This window comes from Schistocerca gregaria, chromosome X, assembly GCF_023897955.1.
Source record: "Schistocerca gregaria isolate iqSchGreg1 chromosome X, iqSchGreg1.2, whole genome shotgun sequence".
Classification (NCBI taxonomy): Eukaryota; Metazoa; Arthropoda; class Insecta; order Orthoptera; family Acrididae; genus Schistocerca; species Schistocerca gregaria.
Genome location: NC_064931.1, coordinates 654,715,482 through 654,738,178, shown reverse-complemented (window position 1 = coordinate 654,738,178; position 22,697 = coordinate 654,715,482). Strand labels below are relative to the sequence as shown.

Genomic DNA, 22,697 nt, shown 5'->3' with positions numbered 1-22,697 from the left:
TGGCGACTCAAAGTAAACAGAAATAAAACTGAATCCTCCACCTTCCATCTGAGTAATAAGCATACTCGCTATAAACCGCAAATTTCCTATAAAAATCAGTTGCTGTTATATAACCCATTCCCAAAATATCTCGGCGTGACCTTGGATCGTTCGCTAACATATAGAAAACACCTAACTGAAACAGCTTTAAAAATGAAAACCAGAAACAATATATTACACAAACTCTCCGGAACAAGCTGGGGAACTAAGGCATCAGTACTCAAAACAACTGCCCTCTCACTTGTATACTCTGTCGGGGAATATTGCAGCCCAGTATGGCTGAACAGCGCTCACACAGCCATGGTAGACACGCAGCTGAATGTAGCCATGAGAAGCGTATCCGGGACAATAAAATCCACACCCACAGAATGGCTACCTGTTCTGTCTAATATTGCACCACCGAAGTTACGACGTCAAGCAGCGTTGAAAAGGGAATGGGAGAAATGCTCCAAGAATCCCGAGTTACCGCTACACCAGGACTGTGATTCCACTCAAAGGCAACGTCGTAAGTCCAGGAAACCCTCCTGGAGATTGGAAAAAGGCTTACTTCTGAAGGATTCCAACCAGAAACAGCATGGCGGGAAGAATGGTTCGCAGCCAATCCAGATTCTGCAGGTCTCATTGCTGATCCTACACGAGCCCCTCCTGGATTCCACTTACCTAGGAGGTCGTGGACCACCCTAAATCGCATACGCACCAAGCACGGAAGATGCCAGGACTTGAAGCATAAGTGGGGAATCGCTGAAAGCGCCAAGTATGACTGCGGACACCAACGACAAACAATACACCACATAGTCACCGAGTGCCCCTACGGAAATATGCTGGAACTCTGACCAGCATACATGAGGTCTCTCAGGAAGCAATCTCCTGGCTGGATACTTTAGATATTAACCTATAGTTTTTATTACAACTTGAAACTCTGTTTGTCAATATTACTGTTTATAAAAACCACTTTTTCTCTTTTACATGTAAGTCATCCTCGTGTTTTTATCCATATGAATATTATTGATTTATCGATCTAATCTACGACTTTTATTACCATAAATGAATGTAATCTATTTTATTTGGAGTATATGCATATTGTGTTACCAGTAACATCATTGCTGTTCAATTCAAGTAATGTATCCTTGATGCCAAACGAAATAATAATAATAATAATAATAGTAATCTAGGATTAACCAGATTTGATTCGTAAGAGTTCTGATTCTGCTGTGATAAGACGCCTTGTAGGAGCTGAGTAAATACATGGTGGCCAAAATAAAATAGGCCTTGAAAATATTTATAGAGTGACACAGTATTGACCTTTTTTAATGAATAGGAGAACTGCCGATCACAGAAAATGCTGCAAACCCTGATATCGGTGCATCAATCGGTTGCTTTCGTACGACTGAGCATATGCATTTCCCGCATGCCGTATCCCTAGCACTTTGCTGTGTTATAACGTTTCAGTCAGTGAGAAAAGCAGACGTGTTCAGCGAGCAGTTGAATGCAACACGAAATAGTGTTGTCGATAAAACAGCGCGTGTTCATCGTCGAGTGAAATGCGAAACACAAATGGTGTGCAGAATGTTTGCGCAAGAGTTTAAAACTGGAAGTGTTTTGACAAAACCTCCAGCAAAGCCCGCAATGCAAAACGTAGTCGCAAAATGGCACAAAACGGGCTCCGTAACGAATAAAAACGGTAACTATTCGAAAAGAGTTCGAACACCAGAATACATTGCTCGGGTCTCATTGTAAATATTTTCTGGGCCAGTTTTATTTCGCCTACACTATATATACATTGATCACCAGAACATAACAACCACCTTCCTAATAGCCGGTATGTACATCTTTGGCACGGATAACAGCGGCAACGCGTCGTGGCATGAAAGCAATGAGGTTATGGGAGTTCGTTGGAGGGAGTTGACACAACACTTGCACACGCAAGCCACCTAATTCTCGTAAATTCCGAGGAGGGGGGTGGTGAGCTCTGACGCCGTTCAGTCACATCACAGATCTGCTAGATGGTGACTTGGTGGGCCAGCAAATCAGCTGGAACTCGCCACTGTGCTCCTTGGACCACTCCCTCACACTCCTGGGCTTGTGATATGGCTCACAATCTTGTCGAAAAATTCCACTGCCTTCAGAAATATGATCGTCCTGAAGAGTAGTATGTGTCTGCAACCACTGTACGATACTCCTTGACCGTCATGGTGCTTTTGCACGAACTGAACCCACGTGAATGTTCCCCAGAGCATAATGGAACCGTCAACTTGTCTCCGTACCGCAGTACAGGTGTCCAGGAGCTGTTCCCATGGAAGATGACGAATTCGCGCCCTCCTATCGGTATGATGAAGAAGGTATTGGAATTCATCAGATCATGCAACGCTCTGCCATTGCACCATTGTCCAGTGCCAATGGTCACATGCTCATTTCAGTCGTGGTTGCCGATGTCGAGGTGTTAACATTGGCACATGCATGAGTCGTCGGCTTTGGAGGCCCATCGTTAAGAATGTTCCATGCACTGTGTATTCAGACACACTCGTACTCTGCCCGGCATTAAAGTCTCATCTTAGACCCTCGACAGTTCGCCGCCTGTCCTGTTTTACCAGTCTGTCCAGCCTACGACGTCCGACATCTGTAGTGAGTTTTGGCTGCCCAACCCCAGGACGTCTGGACGTGGTTGCACCTTGGTTTTGCCACGTGTTGAAGACACTCTCAACAGCACTCCTCTAACACCCGAGAAGTCGTGCAGTTTAAGACCTGCTCGTGCCGAGCCTCCGGTCATCACAGTCTGTCTTCAGCCAAACTCAGACAGATCGCGCACCTTCCCAGTCTGCACACTAACAGTACGGTCACTGATACTGCATGCACCGTGCGTGTTTCTGACTAGCAGTCATTCCTCATCAGGTGACGCTGCTATCACCTGGACGGCTTTATATCGATAGTTGGTCGGTGGTCATAATGTTCCCGTTGATCAGCGTAAGTTGGTCCAAATTCACTGCTGGCCATTAAAATTGCTGCAAAAAGAAGAAATGCAGATGATAAACGGGTATTCACTGGGCAAATATATTATGCTAGAACTGACATGTGATTACATTTTCACGCAATTTGGGCGCACAGATCCTGAGAAATCGGTACCCACAACAACCACCTCTGGCCATAATAACGGCCTTCATACGCCTGGGCATTGAGTCAAACAGAGCTTGGATGGCGTGTACAAGTACAGCTGCCCATGCAGCTTCAACACGATACCACAGTTCATCAAGAGTAGTGACTGCCGTATTGTGACGAGCCAGTTGCTCGACCACCATTGACCAGACGTTTTCAATTGGCGAGAGATCTGGAGAATGTGCTGGCTAGGGCAGCAGTCGAACATTTTCAGTATCCAGAAACGCCCGTACAGGACCTGCAACATGCGGTCGTGCATTATTCTGCTGAAATGTAGGGTTTCACAGGAATCGAATGAAGGGTAGAGCCACGGGTCGTAACACATCTGAAATGTAACGTCCACTGTTCAAAGTGCCGTCAATGCGAACAAGAAGTGACCGAGACGTGTAACCAATGGCACCCCATACCATCACGCCGGGTGATACGGCAGTATGGCGATGACGAATACACGCTTCCAATGTGCGTTCACCGCGATGTCGCCAAACACGGATGCGACCATCATGATGCTGTAAACAGAACCTGGATTAATCCGAAAAAATGACGTTTTGCCATTCGTGTACCCAGGTTCGTGGTTGAGTACACCATGGCAGGCCCTCCTGTCTGTGATGCAGCGTCAAGGGTAACTGCAGCCATGGTCTCCGAGCTGATAGTCCATGCTGCTGCAAACGTCGTCGAACTGTTCGTGCACATGGTTGTTGTCTTGCAAACGTCCCCATCTGTTGACTCAGGAATCGAGACGTGGCTGCACGATCCGTTACACCCATGCGGATAAGATGCATGTCATCTTGACTGCTAGTGACACAAGGCCGTTTGGATCCAGCAGGGTGTTCCGTATTACTCTCCTGTACCCACCGATTCCATATTCTGCTAACAGTCATTGGATCTCGACCAACGCGAGCAGAAATGTCGCGATACGATAAACCGCAATCGCGATAGGTTACAATCCGACCTTTATCAAAGTCGGAAACGAGATGGTACGCATTTCTCCTCCTTATACGAGGCATCACAACAACGTTTCACCAGGCAACGCCGGTCAACTTCTGTTTTTGTATGAGAAATCGGTTGGAAAGTTTCCTCATGTCAGCACGTTGTAGGTGTCGCAACCGGGGGCAACCTTGTGTGAATGCTCTGAAAAGCTAATCATTTGATATCACAGCATCTTCCTCCTGTCGGTTAAATTTCGCGTCTGTAGCTCGTTATCTTCGTGGTGTAGCAATTTTAATGGCCAGTAGTGTAGATATTACAGCTTAACAATATAATTCAGCGTTAGTCTCTAGAGATTTTGTTTGACAAATATGATGGAAAGAAGAAATTCCCAGTAAATGAACTACGTGTCAGACTCTGAATGTCCTTACATCGGCTGGTAGAAAACTGTTGACAATTGACCAAGAAGTCATTGACCTCCATTCATCCTAATGCATAGCAACGGAATCAAAATTATTCTGATATCGAAGTATTACACCGTCTTCATCAGAATAAGGACGTTGTTGAGCCACATTGTTTCCCAATCGCAGTTAACGTGAGCTGACGTTTGCGTTCCTTACACTTTAAAAGAGCTACAGCAACCCGGGAATTAGAAGCTGGAGGACGCTGACGAGATAGCTGATTTGGAAACTATTTGTCTTAGAGAACCAACATAAACTTTCTGACAGTATAGAATCTATACCTTCGAATTTCTTCAGAAGTTTAGATCATACAAAATGGAAAAGTAAATAGTCAAAGAAGAAGTAGCATGATGACACTGAAGCTTTACGTTTGGAATCTTTTGTACAGTGATACAAATATATGTGTTTTATTTCGTGGATTTACTGTGTAATTCACACTTCGTTTCACTTCAGATATACTCTTCCACTAAATGTATAAGGGAATTTAATATCTATGAGCCGCACTATAACAGGTATATAGGTAATATTCGGTGGGACGGAGGTTTCTTCGTAGAAACCGTTTTCCATGAGAGAGGTCGCTAAATTCTAATGGCATGATACTACTCGACCCAGAGGTGCCAATTTATAAAATAATTATAATTTAATGTCCATCGATATGGAGATTACTGGAGGCGAAATACCTGCTCGACTGGAGAACAGATAACGAAAGAAATTTACCGTCTGTTTTTCGAATGAATCATTGCGACATTCACCTGCATTTCCTTAAGGAAATTTTGGAAAACATGAAACATGTTGACGAAATGATGATTTCATCGCTTTTACTTTCAAATAATAATCCATGGCCTTAACTACCTACATTCTCATTCCGCAAGCTACCGTGAGGTGTATGTGTCAGGGTCATTTTTACTCTTTTTCATTCCGTTAGTAGGTGGTACGGGGAAAAAATATCAGCATCTCTCCTCACATGCCCGAATTTCTCTAAATTTTCCAGTCGTAACCATTAAGTTGGATGTAAATCGATGGAAATAATATGTTACTTAACTCGTTTTTGAACATGGTTTCTAGAAATTTTGATGACTAACGCACTCTTCTATGCACAGCAGCTTTCTTGTAGCATCTCTCTTTGGAGTTCGTTGAGTATTTCTGCGACGCTTTCACGGCGAGTACAGCAATCATAGCAAAACGCACAGCTCTTCTTGGTATCTTCTCTGTTTCTTCCGGTGATTAAATTTGTTAAGGATCCCACATCAATGAGGAGCACTCAAGAACTAGTCGAATACGTGTTTTGTAAAGGATCTTTTTCGTACATAAATAATATTACCTTGAGGCGATTCCGATAAACGTCTGTTTGACATTTGCCGCTTGTGTGGCTAGATTTATACGGCTGTTCTATCTCAAAGCACCCCAGACAGTTGCTACTACAAACTTAATGATCTGTAGCTGCTTCCAGTGAATGCTCACTGATCGTTTAGTCAGATAATATCGGGTCTGTTCGTCTACTGACTTCGCGCACTCTGTACACATTTATGCAGCGAGTCAGTTGCCAAGCTTGAATCATGTTCATGCCCTTTGCAATTCTTACCTTCACTACCGACAATGTCTCCCAGTTAATATCGCCGCACTGCATCCTGTTTGCTATAAAGTGTTAAATGCAAGCATAAACCTGTACCAATATCCCATAAGAACGTATTTGGTGTGCAAGTGGGAAAGCGAGGTACCAACACGGCTACCGCTACCTGCAGTTTGTTGGATATCGTGTACGAACAGGACAAGCTGCGTTTTACGCTATCGGTGTTTCTGGAGCGCGTGTTAATTCCCACAGAAGACTTTTTCGGTCAACAAACAGGTCATCATGTGCGAGGAAAAAGTATCATTCACAATTTTACAACAAATATATGTACATGAGGTAACTCTCTTATTCTGCAGACTTGTCTTGCAACACTTCTAAAGGAATGCAGCAACATGTGGTTTTTTCCAGCCATGTGAGGTTGCTCCGTTGTTCCAAGAAAGGATCATTTCGTCCGCATGTTCGTTACCCTTAGAGGTCTTTTCCTCTATTGAGCGTATTCATATCCGCGCTCACTTATTTGCACATGTCATTTTCGCATTCACGAGGTGGTAGGAATTGGGTACTTTATCCAAACTTCCTCAGCAAGAATTGAGTTCGCTTGTATCTACTACGCAACTCTCTTTGTTTGCATAATCGCTTTCTAATATTGTCACAGAACTGTTATTGGTCTTTCTCGTCTATCATTGGCTTCCTGAACTTCCCTAGAAAAAGATCTTGTAGGTTCTCCTAATTATACATGAACAAGTTTTTTGTCAATCTGACGAATGAATGGGAAGAGAACGACAAGTGTGTCGCAAAAGAAACCATCCCAAATTTTATGAAAATTTATTTAGTAACAGTCACGATGCCCAGTGCAAGATTTCAGTGCAACTCCTCTTACCCATCGAATGTCTTAGTGTTGTGCTGGCGTTCCCAGTCGTCCTAGAAACTGTATCAATAGTGTATTTTAAATCACATCATATTCGTCGTCGACTGTAGAAACTTCAAAGGTCAACGGCGAATATGATATCTTTAAAAAAAAAGACTCTGCTTGACTGTGAACCCTAATCACAAGAAGTTAAAGAGATAAAATTGCTGTTTAGCGTTTTTCATTAGCACTATTAACTTGAGACAAGGGAGAAGATGTATGAAGGGCATAAACAATTTTCGAATATACTGTTTTTATATGGAAATTACTGACTAGAGTCAGATTGAGGTTGTGGAAGTATTACTCATTCCTGACGTATTCTGAACACGCTTTTGAAGTACACAATAGTATTCAAAAATATTACGTATGTGTATGTAGCCGCAGTACTATCACATATGAAAGTCAGAATTGCTTGGCCTTTTCTTACTCTGCGAAACGCATATGCTAAGAGGTCTACTTTCCTAAGTTGGGCAGCTAGAAATTTCGAGACACCAGATGATTGATTTCAGGCAATGCACTTTCGTCAAACCCTGGGTTGTAATGCAAAATATCGCAAAGACGTTCGCGACCGTGGAAGGTAGTTATTACATATGGTGAACTGGGATATTTATATAAAAAGAAAGGGTATTTCTACAGACTTACATTTCATCTCGTTCTTAGCGGAAGTCGGAGCACAAATTGGTAAGATCGATGGTATCTGAGGCTATTTCAGCTGGGAGAGAAATCTCTATTAATTGGACGCAAGCGGTTTACTTGCGTCCCCAGGGGCGTCATTAGGCAACCGTCCTAACAAATGCCTGTCATGGAGACTCACTCTCCGAGATTGGTTCCCTTCCCACACTACTAAAATTGCTTTGAATATTTTCTACTCAGGGCTCATCATTCCGATAGCGTAGTCCATATTTTACCATTAATACTCGCATCTAGACTCGTTTCCAACAGTAAACCACTCTAAGTATTATCGTTTAAAGTAGCATTTTGCCCGCAGAAACTCTTTGCTTGAAAGCCTAGTATTTTAATCTTAAACTTTAATATCTGCTGTCATCATTGTCTAAAGGTCATTTTAAACAGCAAAGATACAAACACAGTTATGGTGTGTAGAATATTAATTCATTTTAACAGCATACCAATAATCAGCAAGAATAATTCTTACTAATTAAGGGAAAGGTGCGTGACATAACCTTGCATGCGGCTGGGGATGATCAGAAACAGAATTTAGAAATATATATATATATATATATGCTGCGTAGGTCGTATGTAATAGATTGAAATAGTTTCAACTGTTAAACCTCATGTTTCACTTCTACTCACAATGAAATTGGCATGATATTCTGCTAACAGTAACAGCATGACGCAACAGTTTCTTGATGGAAAGCCTAAACCCTAACGCCTATCAACACTCATGGAAAAGGAGATGGAACCACCCATAGCTCCTAAATGCAGGCTCCGCATCCGCAAATGTAGTGACTATTGTTTGGAACGCGAATACATTAATTGCAAGAAGTGGTAAAAAAACTATTAATGCTTGAGCTGTGACCCATTGGCGTATAAAATGCACTCCCTCAAGTGGACCGCAATGTACTCCCGCCGTGCCATCTTGTAACGCGGCTCAACAGTCCAGGCAGCCTTATTCACTTTTTCGAGAGTAAAACGTCAGCGTAATTACGCCTTTGCTGATCATCAAGTCGCGTTCCCCCGAGGAGCAGCTCTACATGTGTGGAGGGGTAGTTTCTGCACCCTATAACGTGGAGGCGTGATTTCTCACCGGTTGATGTTGTCGTCTAGCACTGAATTGGGTGCGTTGTAGCTCATCTGTCCACAGCAACACCTTCAATTAATAATATTTTGTTTACCGCAGTTGATTTAAAAAAATTGTTCAAACGGCTCTAAGCACTATGGGGCTTAACATCGGAGGTCATCAGTCCCCTGGACTTAGAACTAATTAAACCTAACTAACCTAAGGACATCACACACATCCACGCGCGCGGTTCCGGACTGAAGCGCATAGAACCGCTCGGCCACAGCGGCCGGCAGTTGATTTTCAGGTGGTGGTTTACCCCGAATATGGGTACTCACGATATACACTGTCTGATCACAAATACATGACACATAATAATGGACATTAATATTGGCTGAGTCCACTCTTCACCTTTATGGCGGCTTGAGCTCTGCTGGGCATACTTTCAATAAGGTGTATTAATGTATGTGGAGTAATATCACTCCGTTCTTCTTGACGAGCCGAAAGTAGGGGAGTACGAGAGTGTGGACTAGAGCGAAGTCGACGTTCTTACTCATCCTAAAGGTCTTCCAGTGGGTTTAGGTCAGAGCTCATGACAGCCTATCCATTTCAGGAATGTTGTTGTCCACGAACTATTGTCTCAAATGCTGCTTTATGACAGGGCGTATTGTCATGATGATGTAAACAGTCATCGTCTCCGGACTGTTCCTGTACTGTAAGCAGCACGCGGTGCTGTAACATGGGTTCGAATCCTTCCACACTTAGCGTTTTCTTAAGCACAATAAGCGGACAACCCCTAATCGCTTAAAACCACCCCATGCCCTAACACCACCACCTCCTCCGTACTTCATTTTTGGCACTACGCATGATGGCAGGTAACCTTTTCCAGGCATTCGCCAAAACCAAACCCATACCCTTTCATTGGATTGGCACAGGGTATAGCGTGATTAATTACTCCAAATCACTTATTGCCAGTCATCCACTGTTTTGTAAACCCTCGTCGCCAGTTTTGTAAAGAGCTTGTCGCTAGTACTGTGGAGGCCGAGTTGCTACTGTTGTTACTGTAGGACTAGTTTGTGAGTTTGTGAAACGGCTTCTGGTGCAGTACACCACCAAGAAAATTTGTCCCTGCCAATATTACTCAGTTATGCCCCAGGGTCAGGTAACAGGATAGGACAACGAAGGCTCTACAACACTCCAACAAATTAGTAACAAAGTCACGCATATGAATTAAAAGGTTATTATCTTTGTGACTAGTTGAAATACGAAGTTTGCAACACTGCTTGTAATATAACACAAAAAAGATCCTCAATGACTAAGTGTAAATAATTGTAGGTAAACGTCACAGTACATACACTATGTGATCAAAAGTATCTGGACACCTGGCTGAAAATGACTTCCAAGTTCTTGGGGCCTCCATCGGTAATTGTGAAATTCAGTATGGTGTTGGCCCACCCTTAGCCTTGATGACACCTTCCACTGTCTCAGGCATACGTTCAATCAGATGCTGGAACATTTCTTGCGGAATGGCAGCCCATTCTTCACAGAGTGCTGCACTGAAGAGACATATCGATGTCGGTCGGAGAGGCCTGGCACTAAGTCGGCGTTTCAAAAGATCCCAAAGGTGTTGTATAGGATTCAGACCAGGACTCTGTGCAGGCCAGTCCATTACAGGGATGTTATTGTCGTGTAACCACTCAGCCACAGGCCGTCTATTATGAACAGGTGCTCGATCGCGTTGAAAGATGCAATCAGCATCCCTTCAACAGTGAGAAACAAGACTGTCCTATGTTTATGCTCCTTACACCAAGTGAGGAGTCTTTTGGCACTTATTGGCGTTATGCGTCAATTATGGGCAGCCGCTCGACCATGAAATCCAAGTTTCTCACCTCCCGCCTAACTGTCATAGTACTTGCAGTGGATCCTGATGCAGTTTGGAATTCCTGTGTGATGGTCTGGATAGATGTCTGCCTATTACACATTACGACCCTCTTCAGCAGTCGGCGGTCTCTGTCAGTCAACAGACGAGGTCGGCCTATACGCTTTTATGCTGTACGTGACCCTTCACGTTTCCACTTCACTATCACACCGGAAACAGTGAACCTAAGGATGTTTAGAAGTGTGGAAATCTCATGTACAGACGTATGACGCTAGTGACACCCAATCACCTGACCACGTTCGCAGTCCGTGAGTTCCGCGGAGCGCCCCATTCTGCTCTCTCACGATGTCTAATGATTACTGAGGTCGCTGATATGGAGTACGTGGCAGTAAGTGGCAGTACAATGGATTTAGTATGAAAAATGTATGTATTTGGGGGTGTCCGGTTACTTTTGATCACACAGTGTAGCAAATGCAATTTACAAGAACTGTCTGTTCACTCATAAGAGTTCACTGAACGACGTTCCCTGGATGACGATCTATAACAAAGTGGGCAAGAGCTTCTCTTCTATCTTCGGAGTAGGCTTCTGTCCGTTGTCGTCCGGTCATTGGCGGATTGTACTCGACCGGCAACTGGCCGGAGCGAAGTCGATATCTTCATCCTCAGCGTCGCCCGTGGCGCTGGTGGAACACTATGACACTGGCACCAGTTCGCATGTTTGCGCCTGTGGTGCTTTTGCCGTGGCTGTGCCTTGTTCCAGTGGCGTCGCTCTTTACAACACCTCAAGCGTCGCTTACTGTTGAAATCAGAAATGTGTGGCTTATAACGAGCTGCTCGACCATTGCAGCCCATTCTGTTTAACTCCATGAACACAGTCTTTATGCTAGCTGGACTGCTGGTAACATTTTGGAACTCACGAGATACTCCTTCCACTGACAGCATGCGACTTTTTCAGCCATCCTCCTCAATGTTCGACGGTCCCTGTCCGACAGTACATGAGATCTACATGGTCTGGATTTAGCTGTGGTTGTTCCTTCGTGTTTTCACTTCACGATCACATCATCAAGAGTCAACGTGGGAGCTATAGAATGATTGGAATATCCCTGATGCCTTTGTTACTCAGGTGACATCCAATGACTAGTCTACGCCCTAAGTTACTGAACTCTTCTGATGGACCCAGTCTGCTGTTACTTCTTCTCTACCGCCAACGCAGTATTCCCTGTGCTCTTTCATACTGGCGGGTACCACTCGTGTGCCGTCTGCTGGTCAGTTCCGCATTAAAGAGGGGTGCCTGGATACTTTTGATCAGACGATGTATTCTGGCTGTGGTGACAGGTGTGAAGCTCAGTAGCCATACGACTCAGGAGCTGAGGTTTTTCGTACCTCGGGTACCCACGATTTGACAGTGATCAAGCGATCTGATATTACGTGTCTTCTCCATCGTAAGTTCGACTTCCACGCCAACGATCAGTACAAGCTCTCATGACATCCCAGTCGTATGAGACTTTGAATTATTCCACTTGCCGCGGCGGCAAGCGCCCTTTTTGTCTTACACAACAGTCATATCTTACTGAGTAGGCTCCGAGTGGTTATTGGAGACAGTAATTCGCTAATTACTCCCAGAGAAACGTAGGTTCTCGGCTTTCCAAGAGTAGGGCTATCCCAGAATACGATAAGTTTCTTTCTTACAAGGATTGTTCTATAATTCTTGTGAAGATTTCGTGCAGACTAAAGAAGTTCTCCTAGCGGTATTCTATATAATTTATTTTAATCCACTTTGGTAAGGGTCCCAGACCAACGGACAATACTCATCAAGCGGTCAATCGAGGATTTTGTGAGAATTCTCATTCGTGAATAAACGACACTTCCTTCGGATTTTTCAGAAAAATAGCGGTGTGACATGCCGGTATCAAGCAAATATTGCTTAGCTACCTGTCTTTCTTGTAGCTTTGTTGGTTACGAAGGTATGTACAGAAGTACGTCTTTTTAAAATGACCCCTATATTTTTTATTCAGTAATCCACTTCCTCTCCTCAGGACCTGTTCAAAAATTACCAGAGTGTACCATTATTGTAAAAATGACGTAATTAGAAACGTTACACAAAACTGACATTGACTCTCCAGGATTAGTACACAGTGCAGGTATTCAAGACAGCGTAAATCGTACACTTGTTGGAACAGACGGTAAAGAAACGGAAACACCAACCATTCAGTAAACCATCTGCAAATGAAGGTTACAGTCTACATTTTATTCACACAAACCTTCAACTCAACACCGGTGTGTATTTTCCTTGTGTTTCCATTTGTTTACTGTTAACACCAACAAGTGGAAGAAAATCGTTACCCCATGTACCTTCGCTGTGTGCTAGTGCAAGAGACTAAAATATGTTTTGTTACCTATTTAATAACATCAATTTTACGTGTATGGCACGCTGTGATGCATTTTTGAAAAGATGTTGAAGAGAGAAAGTGGATTACCGAATAAAAAATATAGGGTGCCGTTTGAAGAAAACGTGCTGCTGTTCATATCTTGGTAACGGACAAAGTTATAAGAAAGCACTCGTACTGGTTAATGTCACCCTGATAGACAAACAACATTCGCTTGATAGATCTTTTTTCTTACTTGACTTCTGAACAGAAAGCTTTTTGGGGTGGTTAAGATAAATCTACGAATGGTTCAAATGGCTCTGAGCAGTATGGGACTTAACTTCTGAGGTCATCAGTCCCCTAGAACTTAGAACTACTTAAACCTAACTAACCTAAGGACATCACACACATCCATGCCCGAGGCAGGATTCAAACGTGCGACTGTAGTGGTTGCACGGTTCCAGACTGAAGCGCCTAGAACCGCTCGGCCAGATAAATCTACACAAATTGTAAATATGTATGTTCCACATCTCCTCCTAAATCACAGGGCCGATTACAACCAAACTTGGTACACATATCATTTACTGTCTGGAAAGAATCATTCTGTGGGTGAGAACCACCCACCTATCAGGGGGTGGGGGTGGTGCGGAAAGCAGTGTAGCTCACAAGGAGAATACCCATACTTCAGTTGTCCACTATTTGAGAATGAGAGCACTTTGATACTTGCAACAAACTTTACACGTAATTGCAAACCTTTGAAAAAGATTTTCGCGCTCAAGACCCCCAGAAAATGATGAAAGGAAAAAATATTGTAGCTTACTTCAATTTCACTGTTTGTGCAGTAAAACTGCCACATGAAGCATGGCGTTTTAATTTGTTCCTTTTTTTTCTACTAACTGTATTAGTGACACATTTTGCAGACAGTATTCACATATACCAATGAATTTACTAGAAAAATTACATCATTGTACGATACTCAGTTCAGGGGATACGACGTGCTAAACACTGAACGCGTGAAGAACTACCGCATCAAGCAAGACATTTAAACTTATCATTTAGTTCCTACTAACTCTATTCGCAACACTTCCGCAGACAGTATTCACACTTGTCACTGAATGTACCTACAAAAATATATCATTGTACTACCCATGGTTAAGGAGATATGAAGTCAAATACTCTGATGCGAGAAAAAAACTGCCGCATCATACATGACGTTATAATTTATTATTTCTTTGCTACTAACTCTATTCGCAACACGTTTCTCAGACAGCAACCACATATGACTCTGAATGTACGTAGAAAACCACCGTTTTCCGACAGGTAGAGATGCGACGTCATAAACATTAAACTGCGTGAAAATGAAAGAGTGGGGTAAAATTCGCTAGACATATAGGTGAAATATGTATACAAATACGTGTTAAATATGTTGACATGTGTGAAAAGTATTTGATATGTGCATTAACGAGCAAAGCCAGGAGTAAAAACCTCATCCTAAACCCCTGGATGATTTCAGTCAAATTTGGTGCACATATCAGTTACAGTCCGCAAAGAAATACTGCATGGGTGAGGACCACCAGCCTCCTATTGCGACAGCGAAAGGCAATGAGGAGAAAGGCTCAGATAACAGGAGAAGGAATGGGAAAAGATAGGGAAAGGGGAAATGGACAGCGAGAGGGGGGAGAAGGAGGTGGACAGAGACAGGGAGATGAAGAAACAGGCAAAGCGATGGCGGAGGAGGGGATGAACAGACGGGGAGGAGGAAATGGAGAGGAAAAGGGAAGAGGAGGAGATGGGTAGAGAGAGGGGGAAGAAGGAGATGGATAAAGAGAGAAGGAGCTGGACTTATAGAAAATTGGAATAAATAAATACCTGCGCAACACCGGGTTTCTCTGCTAGTATAAGATATCCTTGGCAGTTGTAACTGATCCCAGCGACTGATTACCGATCGCTTAACTGAAATCTATCGAATCTTTCCGTCTGTATTCTCGTATTACGTAGTATTTATTTATGTCTAGAGTAAGGTCAGACTTGACACCAGACTCTAATCATCTGCAACACTCTCTGAATTTCGTAACTATGTACTCTTCTTTTTCCTGTAGTTATCCCGCACCTTGACAGTGTCAGCATGTCAATTTGACTGGGCAACGTTAGAGGTAGAGGGGGCCAGATGGCCTTCCTGACGCCACCACTTCGCCCCCGGGACGGAATTTGAGTACTCCATCCGTCTGCGTCCAGTGTTATCCCATGTGAAAGTGTGACAACGTTTTCGAAATGTTTGCGACTCGTGTAACTAAAATGGGACATTGGCACCAGCTCGGTATTCACTTACTCCGATGTGTAAAAGTGTTTAAAAACCACGTCCAGGCTGGCCGGGGCACCATCTTTGTTAATCTGCCGGACGGATTCGATCCTGGGCCGGCGCGCCTACCCAGAGCGCAGGAGCAGCGTGCCAACGCGCGCGGCTATCCGTGCGGGACAAAACCTGGCTACTATATTACGCTACTGTAAACTGTAAGTAATTGTAAAGAATAAGTATAGCACATTAATCTTAATAGCAAGTGTAAATATTAAAAGTGTAACAAATATTGAAAACATAGGCTTAAATAATTCGTAAAATATTTAGCCTTGCCGATTGATAGGATTCTGAAATGTGGGTAATCGCATTCGTTTGTATCAGTATTTAGCTTTAGATGCTAAAATATCTCAATAAAAGTGTAAGACCGACTTTAAAAGTTGGTTGCTTACACTGGTGTCCCTGGAGCCGCCACGGACCCGTCACATTGCCCGGTTACTGTTCTACTACCTTTCTAGTAATTGACTGAATTGCAAGGAGGATATGGTTCACAAAATAGAAATGTCCTCGCGCAGCGTGACTACAATTTACTAAATAAAATGTTTGTTTATAACGTGCTTAAATGCTGTGAGTGCAACGACAGACTGATCCACAAACTCATTCAAGAACAAGTCTTGAACGCCACGCTGCTGTTAAAAGTTAAAGTTCGGAAAATCTGCTGTGGAAAGATTTTCTAAGTCCACGAACTCATGCAGAAATTTTACAAGTCCCCTGACATGTCGAACGAAAAATTTCAAACACACTTAACCGCGATTGAAGCGCTACTCATCCACACAGCTCTTGCTTCTACTACATTATCTAGCAGACTGAACCAATATGGCTGCTGACTTCTTACAGCCGTCAAGATTCCATTGAAAGCTTCACTAAATGCATTTACTGTACATATTACTGCTAAAACTGTACATCCAAAAATATCACATAACTCGCTTAAGTGCTGATAACAGTGGCGTGTTCCAATACAAAAAATTACATCGCTTTTTACAGGAAAATCTTGTATGTTTCTCATGGACCATGCGTGAACGTTTCAATGATTAAAGGCTGTATTAACCGTATCGTTTCTGCCAATAAGAATTAGAATTGCACCAGCGTGCGTGCGGTGACAGTGTTTTTTTTTCGGGGTACTTAGTTCGTGATTTATTTGCGTAACACTAAGATTAATCGGAAAAATTTGCATTGTTGTCCACTGTCAAAACCTAAGAAGAATATTCTCTCTAAATGTAAGGTTTTTCAGATTATTTTTCACTTAAATGAATTTTTTAATCATCAGAACCAACATTCTGACTCATTATTCAGATTGCAATAATTTAATAACAAATCTGACTTTCGATAATTCTGGCCAGGCGCTGTCAGTTGACACTTAATTTGTTGTGACGACTGACGGCATCCTGAAGTTATTAACTTTTGAAGACAAGAGGTATATCTACATCTTTCGTCGCCTCTTGCAAATGTACTTTTCTCTCTCATGTGGTGTCATTGCTTATTTGCAGCTTTATTACTACTGGTTTTACTTACGTGGTGGCCGTGTAATTATTCACAGCCTAAACTGTTTCCGCCAGGTCGCTTCGCTACCCTAACACCACACACCGCTTTGCAGCCGCCACTCTTCGGGGAAAATCTTTCGCAGTAACCTTTTATTTGCTGCCTTCGTGACGTCCTGAGTTTATTGAGCAGTCGGTAAATCCACGCAATAGCAGAGGCTTAGCTGTCGTCTGCCCCAGATCTGACAGCTCCAACACGTTACCTCCGCGCCCACTATGCCCGCCTGTGTCGGAACCCGCGTTGCGTCTCATCGCGTCGTCTGTCAAACCTGCCCGCGTTGGCCGCACCTCTCTATTATCTTAAGACCTCTGTGAAAAAACAAAACTTCTTGTAAAATTCGCTGTCTGCTGTCCACGGGTTTCTCAAGTAAGTACGCAGACTTACCAACAATGTTTGTCACATTTAACCTTACTTTTGAAGAAGCTGCCAAATTGTGCGTATCTTATCACGAAATGTGACACTCGTTGTCACTGTACAGGGTGCAATGCAAGATGCGAACTTTAAATTTTAGAATTATGCTCCAAGTGCCAGATATCCCAGAGTTATAGGTAATAATTCTTCTATCATCTGGCCGTTGTTTGACAACTGCATGCTTCATCCGTAAAACTTGTGTGTCAAAACGGCCGTCAATTGAAGTTTCACTTAAACAGGTGAAACGCAGTTATGTTTGACAAACACGCCAAGTAAAGCAGCATTCTTCCAAATAATTTGACGAACACCTGAAGTTTGTCAAATTGTTTGATCGTCTCCGGGGGCTTGTACACTTATCATACAAGAGAAGAAGAGGCACCTAACGCTAGGCGTGAATAATAATGCGGCTGAATAAACGCTCCGTGCGTTACTTCAGGACAGCTGTCCTGTCCATGTTGAAGCTCGTATCTTATCAATTAAGCTATCAAGATGCCTAGTTACCTACCTCAAAATGTTTAATTTTTGAGCCTTTCACTGAGTCTCCCTGAATATTGTGAATAATAACAGTCCCATCACACAAACTTAATGTACGAAGACACTACTTTCGCCTTGTGATGAAATCTGCCAGCACATCTCCGCATACTGGCTTCTATTGGCTATAACATACTCAGTCTAGAGTTTATCCTGTTTGGATATTTCGTTTTCTCGTCCATTACATATCGGACGACAGTGCTGAACTGTGGTCTATTTTTTTTACTCAAAAAGCACGTCATGGACTAGGTCTCCTCTATTAGTTGCCTTCTGCATCTCTGGGTTTCACGCAATCTGCGTCCGTAGAATCGAGGATGATTACTGCAGGTCAGCTACTAGAACTCCAAAAAGTGAACGTATGCGAGTCCAAATTCTACACCAAGTGGATGCAAGTGAGATAGATCCGTTACTGTGTACATCTCTTCTGAAGCTCTTCTTAAATATTCGAACACATTATTGTTTTAGTGTTCTACGAAGAAGTGTTAATGAAAGAGGGGAAAGTTACTCTGTGTATTCAATATAGCTTCTCTAACGGATATAGCATATCACCTAGTGACCTCTATTGAGAAGCTTAACTTGTTTTTTTTCCAGAAGACAGAACTTATTATTTCCTTTCTAATTTTATTGTCTTCCATTTCGGTGCAGGCACATTCAACGAAAATCTGTAAAGACAATTTTTCTCCGTTAACGCTCGCATGTGATTCGTGTTTTTTATCACTGTAACATAGTCCTAAACTTATACGTAAAAATTAGAAGATTAATTAGATTTATATTTTTCCGTATGGAGCACTGCATATCGAATAAAATTCTTGAATAGGTTGTTACCATCCCATTTCGCTCTTACCCTTTCCTTCCCCAATATTATTAACTTTTGCTAACGTCAATCATTCACATATAAATATAAAAGACAGTCTTTGGAAGCCATTACAAGGAGCACATTAAGGAATGTTGAACCAGACAAATATTAAAGTGCCTGGAAGATGAATCTTGGAGAAACTGCTTTTGTACGGTGTCGTAGGCTATTTTGTGTGACGTCGTAGAAAGCCAATAATTACAAAAACGCTGTTTTCAATGTTACTCTTTATGTACTGACGTTCGCTGACGGGAATCAACCCCATTCTGTAAGAATGGAGGCAATTTAACTTTGAGATTTGTTACGTATCATATTGCTAACTGACGTTTTCTGTTCTCATGTCAGATCCAGATAATCAGAGACTTCATAGAAGATGGGACTATTAATATATGTTTTAAAATAGTTTTTAATATTCTAGCTATATACAAATTTTTGCGTTATGTCTGTAACTAGGATGTTTAAGATATTTGTTTCAGAAAACAGAGCTACTGTGAACACGAAACAATAAGACAAAACTCACATATAAATAATTCCTATGCCTTGTGTCGTGTTGTGCAAACCAAGGCTCACCTGTAATGATTTTTTGCTACGAGAAAAAAACCATTATGCAGCAAATATTCGATGTATTTCTGTAGTGGAAGAGGTGTCGAAAATACATAAAATATGCTAGAATTGTTGTCTGCTGTTAGACACAGTGAGGGATATTTCTGAATGGAAAATATTTTCAACTGTACCTGACAATCTTGTGAATCAGTTAACTCCATTTTCACTTGTCATTCTTCTGGACACAAACAAATTTTACACGTGGTCAGTCCCTTCGTGTTTGACAACGTCCAATTCAGCTAGTTAGTGTTCCATTTCAGGTGCTCAAAATTCCTTGATTTATGTTTTGTAAAATTAAACCATTGCCTTAGGAGTAATCCATTTAACTACAGACCTATATCATTGACGTCGGTTTGCAGTAGGGTTTTGGAGCATATACTGTATTCAAACATTATGAATCACCTCGAAGGGAACGATCTATTGACACGTAATCAGCATGGCTTCAGAAAACATCGCTCTTGTGCAACGCAGCTAGCTCTTTATTCGCACGAAGTAACGGCCGCTATCGACAGGGGATCTCAAGTTGATTCCGTATTTCTAGATTTCCGGAAAGCTTTTGACACCGTTCCTCATAAGCGACTTCTAATCAAGCTGCGGAGCTATGGGGTATCGTCTCAGTTGTGCGACTGGATTCGTGATTTTCTATCAGGAAGGTCGCAGTTCGTAGTAATAGACGGCAAATCATCGAGTAAAACTGAAGTGATACCAGGTGTTCCCCAGGGAAGCGTCCTGGGACCTCTGCTGTTCCTGATCTATATAAATGACCTGGGTGATAATCTGAGCAGTTCTCTTAGACTGTTCGCAGATGATGCTGTAATTTACCGTCTAGTAAGATCATCCGAAGACCAGTATCATTGCAAAGCGATTTAGGAAAGATTGCTGTATGGTGTGTCAGGTGGCAGTTGACGCTAAATAACGAAAAGTGTGAGATGATCCACATGAGTTCCAAAAGAAATCCGTTGGAATTCGATTACTCGATAAATAGTACAATTCTCAAGGCTGTCAATTCAACTAAGTACCTGGGTGTTAAAATTACGAACAACTTCAGTTGGAAGGACCACATAGATAATATTGTCGGGAAGGCGAGCCAAAGGTTGCGTTTCATTGGCAGGACACTTAGAAGATGCAACAAGTCCACTAAAGAGACAGCTTACACTACACTCGTTCGTCCTCTGTTAGAATATTGCTGCGCGGTGTGGGATCCTTACCAGGTGGGATTGACGGAGGACATCGAAAGGGTGCAAAAAAGGGCAGCTCGTTTTGTATTATCACGTTATAGGGGAGAGAGTGTGGCAGATATGATACACGAGTTGGGATGGAAGTCATTAAAGCATAGACGTTTTTCGTCGCGGCGAGACCTTTTTACGAAATTTCAGTCTCCAACTTTCTCTTCCGAATGCGAAAATATTTTGTTGAGCCCAACCTACATAGGTAGGAATGATCATCAAAATAAAATAAGAGAAATCAGAGCTCGAACAGAAAGGTTTAGGTGTTCGTTTTTCCCGCTCGCTGTTCGGGAGTGGAATAGTAGAGAGATAGTATGATTGTGGTTCGATGAACCCTCTGCCAAGCACTTAAATGTGAATTGCAGAGTAGTCATGTAGATGTAGCTTTTGAACACTCCCATAATTCCTTTAGGTAAGTCATGAGTAGTGGTAACTAAATACCGAACCTACACGAGTTTAATTTTACTTGCGTGACGTTCAATGTTAAAATGACCTTCTGCTCCGTATTACTGGAAGGTCAGACTATTTGCAAATAAGGATGGAGGATGGTTCAATACGAGTAATTCAATAATAATCGTGTTTGCGCAGTTATCTTTTTTGCGAATGAAGCCATCTAGATCGTTGAACGTATTTTCATTTGAGCTACGTTTAGGCTACTGTCACCATCAAATCAAAATTTTGAGTGCTAGTGGCAATAAAATCTATAAAGATGACAAGACAGGTTTAAAAAATTATCGTCCAATTTCCTTACTGATATGTTTTTCCAAAATATTCGAAGAAGTACTCAAGAGTAGTCTCATACTTTAGTCGAAACAATTTTCTTGACATATCACAGTTTGGATTCCAGAAGGGTTGCTCGACCAAGAATGCTATGTATACATTCACACATGAAATAGTACAAGCTTTAAATAATAAAATATCGCCAGTTGGTACTTTTTGTGATGTGCCAAAGGTGTTTGATTGCATAACTTATGTTACTCTCTTAGAAAAACTCAAGTTTTATGGAACTGATGGGTTTACACAAAGCTCGTCTGACTTATACTTAACAAATAGAGTGCAAAAGGAATTGCTGAATAATTCAAACAATATCGTAAGGGTAGAAAATTTTCGTTATTGGGTAGAAATCACAAAAGGAGTCCCACAGGGGTTGAATTCTGGGTCCAGTCCTGTTCCTTTTACATGTGAATAACCTTCAACTTAACATTTAATAAGCAGATTTGTTACATTTTACAGACGATACTAGTGTTGTAACAAATCCTTTCAGAGAGAAAGCAACAGAGATGGTAAATAATATTTTCCATTAAATGGTTTTCAGAAAATGGACTCTCCCTACATTCTGAAAAAAACCTATGTTTAATTCTGTTCTACAAAGTCATGCCAAAAATTGAAGTAGGACATAAACAGAATTCAATAAACATGGCAAAATGCTCAAAAACTATGTGTGTACGTACTGATGAAAACTTGAACTGGAGGAAGGGAATTACTGAGCTTCTCAAACAATTAAATTCAGCTACTTTTCCTGTTCGTGTAATTGTTAGTTTTGGAAGCAAACGAATCAACCTCTTGATATATTTTACATATTTCCATTCAATAATGTCTTATGGATAATTTTCTAGGGTAAAAGTTAGAAAGAAAGTATTGATTTCACACAAGCGAGCAGTATGAATAATATGTGGTGTTCACTCACGGAGTCATGTATATACCTCCTCAAGGAGCTAGGCGTTTTAACTGCGTCATCACAATACATATTTTCGCTAGTGAAATTCGTCATAAATACTCCATTTCAGTTTAATAAGAACACTGACGCCCATACCTACAACACTAGAGGGGAAGATGAGCTAATCAGCCATTATTAAAGCAGTCAGTGACACAGAAAAGAGATGAATATGCAGAAAAAAAATTTTTGATCATTTTCTCAATAACGTAAGAGGTATTTCAGGTTGCAAAGCAAGTTTAATTATAACTTAAGGTCATTTCTCCTGAACAATTCCTTCTATTCTATTGATGTATTTGTAGTTAAAAACTGGTAGCCAGTTAAAGAAGACCTTGATTTTAAATGTAGTTGCATGAGTAAAACTAAAAGAGTAACGTCCTAATTAATGATGTTCACACTAAACATGTATACATTATTATGTCCTTTACCATCA

At 41.9% G+C, this 22,697-nt stretch overlaps 1 protein-coding gene across 2 annotated transcripts in view; it reads left to right on the top strand.

Moving 5' to 3' along the window:
• The window catches only part of LOC126297689 (histidine decarboxylase), a 393,180-nt gene that overhangs the window by 237,792 nt on the left and 132,691 nt on the right, over positions 1-22,697 (top strand). The window lies entirely within an intron of this gene.